This window comes from Galeopterus variegatus, unplaced genomic scaffold (genome assembly GCF_000696425.1).
Source record: "Galeopterus variegatus unplaced genomic scaffold, G_variegatus-3.0.2 Scaffold5239, whole genome shotgun sequence".
In the NCBI taxonomy this organism is placed as follows: Eukaryota; Metazoa; Chordata; class Mammalia; order Dermoptera; family Cynocephalidae; genus Galeopterus; species Galeopterus variegatus.
In genome coordinates this window covers 90130-96612 of record NW_007731350.1, presented here as the reverse complement: position 1 = coordinate 96612, position 6483 = coordinate 90130, and the positions used below count along the sequence as shown (strand labels likewise).

The following is a 6483-nucleotide window of genomic DNA, read 5'->3' as shown; positions in this document are numbered from 1 at the left end:
AAAAAAAAAGGATATGTCTGTTTGGATCTAAAGCAGTGATTCTCAACTGAGGGTGATTTTGTCTCCCAGGAGACATTTGGCTATGTCTGGAGACATTTTTGGTTGTCACAACTCAGGGGTTTGTGTAGGTGCTACTGCCATGTACAGGGTGGAGGCCAGAGATACTGTTCCACATCCTGCAATGGAGATTGAGCCTCTACTGCAAAGAATGATCTGGCACCATGTCGAGAGTGCTGAGGGTGAGAAACGCTGGTCTCCAGGTTCCCCTCCATCCTTTTCTTTTCCTTACAAGCTCCCTGTTGGAGATCTGGGCTCTCTGTCCTGGAATGTGTCCTCCAGGCTGAGTGTTGGTGACCACACTCCCCTGGCACAGTTCAGCTCACTCCTCTGTCCTCTGGACCCAGAGCCAGGGTCAGACTGTTCCTTTGTGGACTTGACTTAACATGTACCATCCCCACCCCAGCACTATTAGCAATTATCCATTTTGAAATTGTTTTTTATTTTTAAAATTTTTTTTCATTGTACATGTTTATGGGATACTGTGTGTTGTTTCTNAACATGTACCATCCCCACCCCAGCACTATTAGCAATTATCCATTTTGAAATTGTTTTTTATTAAAAAAAATTTTTTTTCATCGTACATGTTTGTGGGATACTGTGTGTTGTTTCAGTACATGCATACATCATATAATGATCTTATCAAAATAGTTAGCATATCTGTCACCCAAACATTTCCTTAAGATTGGTGCTTGGGATTCCTTTTCTGTCATTTCAAGGGTTTCTTGCTCTATAGGGTCTGGTATTTGAGAATATCTCTACATTGATGTCTGGTCATCTGGTAGAGCAGTTGTTTGTTCTTTACTCTGGAGTGGGCTTTGAAGAAAGAGATGTCTTCTTTTTTCTGGTCTCTGCTGATGACTCTCCTCGTGTCAATGCAGTTGAGTGTCTGGTGGGCCACCTGCATGGTGGCTGTGGCCTCTGCTGTGGCGTTGAGCTGCTTTTGCAGCAGCTCTGACTGTAGAAGGCCACCCATGTGGAAGTGGTGTTTTGGGCATGCTCTCTTGCCTGCTTCCAGGCAGAGGGGACAGCCCTCGGCTCCTGTCTAGGGCCCCAGGTGTACTCTCTTGCCTGCTTCTGGATGGAGGGGTATCACCCAAACATTTATCATTTCTTTATGGTTATAACACTTATGAGCCTCTTTTCTGGCTATCTTAAAATATACAATACAATATTATTCTCTATTGTCACCCGAGAGCACCAGAACTTATTCCTCCTGTTTAATATTGGTAGACCGGTACAAAATAATCCACTTTCAAAGATGAACATGCTATTGAGCATAGCTATGTGTGGTAATGTCTTCTTTGATTTTTTTTTTAATATCTGAGAATTTTGTTCTGCAGTAAAGTGGAACTCAGTGCCCTCCCTTTTTTAGTTTATGACAAGCAAGGCACAGACCAGACTTCATAATGAAACTTCATGTTCCTTACAAAGGCAAGTTTTGCTATGAAAATTATTTTAAAAAGTGAGGGACGTATGAGGGTTATTTGCAAAGGAATTTTACAAGGGTGAGAAAAAAAGTACGATTTGTGGTCATGCAGACCTGAGGAAAGAAAGATGTCCCAGGCGGGGATAAGTTTGATAAAGAGCAAAAGTTGGAGGATTGACTTAAAGATGCCAGTGTGGTTCAGAGGAAGGCAGGATTCTTCACACAATTTCAGTTTTGAAAGGATGCCTTTGAAAGGTACTGAGGTGTGGCTTGACTTGATTTGGGAGACTTCTGGCCATTAGAAACGTTATATTTACAAGTGTCTTCTTTTGAGGATTGCAAATAACAGCAATGGGCATTTGAGATAATGAAAAATAGGAGTTGAGTGGCTTGAGAAAGTGGTCACATTGGCACATTGGCCCTGAGGTCTTGGAAGGAAGGATCAAGGTGGCTAAAGTAGACCCAGGTCACACGAGTTACAAACTCAGGATTGAAGAAGTCAGAAATGACATTGATGATTTTTTCCCTTGACCTAAAGTGCAAATGTTGCAAACGCATTTCTAAGTTTTTCCCAGCTTGACAAAGGAGATCTTGAAATGGTGCTAACCAGCCAGGAATGGTTGATGGAAATCGGTTCTTCAGAACTTGTTCTTGCTAACTCAGTAAGTGTAAAATGGCGTGAGTTGTCTGTTTATTTGATTTTTAGGGACAATAAAATATATATTTTTTAAAATTTTTATTATTTTTTTATTGTACATGTTTATGGGATACAGTTTGTTGTTTCAGTACATGCATATATCGTATAATGATCTAATCAGCATAGTTAGTATATCTATCACCTAAACATTTATCATTTCTTTGTGGTTATAACATTCGAGATCCTCTTTCCTGGCTACCTTGAAATATACAATACAATGTTATTAGCTATTATCACCCTAGAGCAAAATTTTTTAAAAAAGCAAAAAACCTATTCTTCCTATCTAACTGTAACTTTGTAATTTTGTACCAGTCTGCCAAATTTTCCCCACCCCCCATCCCTTTCCCTGCCTCTGGTAATCACTATTTTACTCTCTATTTCTCTCTTTTTTTCTCTATTTTAAATCCGTTTTTCTTAATTGACCCATGATAATTGTATATGTTTATAGAGTACGGTATGATGTTTGGGTTCATTCACACTGTGTGCAATTATCCTGCCGGGGTGTTTAGTACATCCGTCAGCTCAGGTTGGTCATAATCTCGCTTCCCTCATGGAATTTTCCCCTTAAAGTTCCAAATCTTTCAACTTTTGCCACTTCTCCTGGGTGGGTGGGTGGGATTCAGGGAAAGTATGATGTCGAGGGTCCTGTCTTTGATGGTGGTGGAGAACCAACCTGGCAAAATTGTGGGGTGTGCTGTCCAATAAGGTAGCTCCACCAGCCACGTGTAGCTATTTAAGGTGGAATCAATTAAACTGAAATAAAATTAAACATTGTTCCTCAGTTGCACTCACTATATTTAGACAACACAGAACATTTCCATTATTATAGAAAGTTCTATTGGGCGGCAGTACCTCAGAGCATTTTATTTCATGATTAAAAATTGCTCTGGAGTCAGACGACCTGGATGTGAATCCAGTATCTGCTGTGTGAACTTGGACACGTCGTCAGCTTTTCTGAACTTCAGTTTCCTCTTCTATCATGAGGACATGATAAGGGAACCAGTCTCAGAGCTTTTTCTCAACTTTTAACAGATATATCCCCTGTTTTTAAAAGTTGAATTTATTCATTTATTTTTAATTGACACATAATTATATTCATTTATGGGGTACCGTGTGATGTATCCATACAGGTGTTCAATGTGTAATAATCACATTACGCTAATCGGTCTATCTATTGCCTCAGGTATTGATCATTTCGATAAAAATAAAAATCCCATTCCTCTTCCCTACTTTGAGTTTATTCCCCCAAGATAAAATAGAACGTTGAGTGTTTTTTAGCCTCTGTTTCCCCTTGAAAGTCCCTGGAATAGGTGAAGGAGTGGCTTGGGAAAGTTGAGCACAACAAAGCGGCTTTTGTAGGTGTAACTGAGCGAGAAGAGGAAGAAGGAAAGGGGTAGGTGTGTGGACTGGGGCTGAGAGGGTCAGGTCTATGGGTGACCAAGAATGAGGAATGTCAGTCCCTTTCTGGCCTCTCCTCTCTGGGGATTAGGGAACCATGCTTTTCAGTGTAAGCAGAATAGAATGGGTGGAGGTGGAGGGGAAGGGGACTCAGGATGGGGGATGGACCATGGGAGGGCAGCTCAGTCTGAGTCTGTCTTCCTAGCTCAGCATTGAGTGTCTTGGTCAACTCATGATTGCCGGTAATGGGAATCTGTTCAGACGGACTGAAACTATGGGGTCAGTATATGGTTTATTGGGACAACATAGGGCTTTCTCGTGAAACTTGTATCAGCTAGCTTTTGCTGTGTAACAAGCCACCCTGAAACATAAAGGCTTTGTATAACCATCATTTGTTTAGCTCATGATTCTGAGGGTTAGCTAGACAGGTTTTCGGGTCCAGACCCACCAGTTGACCACAGGTACAGGCTCATCTCTCTCACATGTCTGGGATCAGCTGGTGGGTTGGCTGGTGGCTGGATGATCGAGCATGGACACATTCATATGACTGGGGGTTGGTGGGGCTGTCAGCTGGGATGCCTTGGTTTCCCACCCTGTGGCTGCTCATCCTCCAATTGGCTAGTTTAGGCTTAGATTGCATGGTGGTTTCAAGGTTCCAAAAGCAGCAAGAGATCAGTCCCCAGTGCACAGTGGCTTTTCATGTTTATGTTTCCACCATGTGTGCTAACATCCCATTGGCCAAAGAAAATCACATGGCTAAGGTGAGTTTGAAGCGGGAAGGAGGGATATAAACTCAACCTGTTGATGTGATAGGATGAATTTGTGGACATTTTTGTTATCTGCTATAAAATTCCAGGATGGGAAACAGAGTGGGGCTCATAAAACATTTTAGCCAGGATTTAGAAATCAAATGGACATCAGGGCTCTGTATGGTGTGACTGAGAACATTAAATGATTTTTCTGAGTAGTGATTTAAACCCCTGAATTCTAATTATTGAATAATCAATTTCTTGCTCAGTGATTCTTGATGTTTTCTTTATCATGTATGAAATTCCATGTATGGTCTGCTTCTGGGATATCAATTCTACATTATTCATCTATGTCTATTCTTGTCTCAGGATCATACTGATTTAATTATTATAGATTTAGAACATATTCTTTTAAGTGGTCTAGATCTTTTCTATTATACTTTTAAAAAATCTTTATTTATTTTGTTTTTATTTTTTGGTGGCTGGCGGTACAGGGATCCGAACCTGTGACCTTGGGAGTTATAAGGCTGTGCTCCAACCGACTGAGCTAACCAGCCAGCCCCAAAATGTTTATTTTTCTTCTTGAACATAAGAATCTCCAAATCTACCCCCTCCAGTATGCACAAACCCTGCTGAGATATTGATTTAAATTTTTAATTAAAAATTTAAATCCATAAATTAATTTGAGAAATCGATGTCTTAGTATTTTCCCTTTTTATGCAGGTATGTGAATCCCTTTTCCATTTGCTCAAATCTCTTATGTTGTCCCTTTTTAATATTTATCCTGTATATTTGTTACGATGATTTCTGATTCCTGTATCACAGAGTTTTCACTACTAATTTTTGCTACTGTGAATAGCACATTTATCCTGAATTTAGATCCTTTAGTGAAATGATTAGTAGGTTTTAGTTTTTAAAAAATTCATTGTATGCTATTTTATTCTCTACAATTCATGGTCATCTAAAAAAATTATGTCTAAAAGTCATACCTCTCATTTCACTTTTAAATCTTATTTTATTGACTGGGGCTTCTAGACTAATATTAAATATTTAACAATGGTGTTACCTGACATCCATGTTTAATAGGTTTCCTAATACAAAATCATCCTTTCTTTCCTGTGGTAAACCCTACTTGGTTGTGATGAATTATTCTTTTGGCATAATGTTAAATTTGATTTGCTAGGTTTGCTTTGTTTGGGTTCTTGGATTTTTGCCATCTGTGTTCATGAGTAAATTTGTGCTATGTTTTTAGTTTGTTTAATTTTGCAATCTCTTCATCAGGTTTTATTATCAGATGTTCTAGCCAGATAAAATGAATTAGGCAGATTTCTATTTTAAAGGTTTTGGAATTATAGCATCAGGATTAATAATTCCTTGAAGAACTGAATATTTGTTGGAAAATCTTATGTGCTATAACTCTTAGGGAAGTAATTCTTTGATTACTTTTTTAAAATTTCATACTAGCTTGTTAGAGACAACAAAATTTCTTTGTTCAAGAATTCATCCTAATTTTTTTTTTTTTAACCTCTGGTAAGATCTTTTAGAATCAACTTTTGTGCCTTATAGTTTCTTAGCAATCATTTCATTGAGATTTTCAGATTTAACAGCATGCTTTATGCCTGCTGTAATCTTATTTGTATATTCTCTTTTACCCCTATTTAGCATTTAAAAAAATATTTTTTTTGCATACGTAAAAATTAGCAGAGATTTGCTGATTGCTTTTCTTTTTTTAAGAGCAGATCTTGGATTTATTTACCAATTCTTTTTTTTCACAATTTAGTTGTTAGTGTTATAGTCTTAATTCTTTTCATTTTAAGATTATTCTGAGCCAGGCTCCTGCTTTCTTTTTTTTTCCTGTAGTGTGTGAAATGTTTAGACAACTCACCAGACACCTAAATCCTTTTTGGCATAAATTGGGGAATTAATGAATGAAGAATCTAATCTCATTCTTTCAATACAATTTAAGCTCCCTTCATCCCACCCCGTGCCAAGTAATTGACTTTATTGTTATGGTTTACAGAGAAATTGAGCAGATGTGTGCATAGTTCCCATATGGCTCCCCCACAAACACACACATACACCATTTCTCTTATTCTTTTTTTTTTTTCCCTTTTTGTCTTTTTTCGTGACCGGCAACGGATTGCAACCCTCAG

The 6483-nt window shown here is 38.4% G+C and overlaps 1 protein-coding gene across 1 annotated transcript in view; it reads left to right on the top strand.

Moving 5' to 3' along the window:
* Positions 1 to 6483, top strand: part of LOC103604564 (insulin receptor) — a 118130-nt gene that overhangs the window by 22660 nt on the left and 88987 nt on the right. The window lies entirely within an intron of this gene.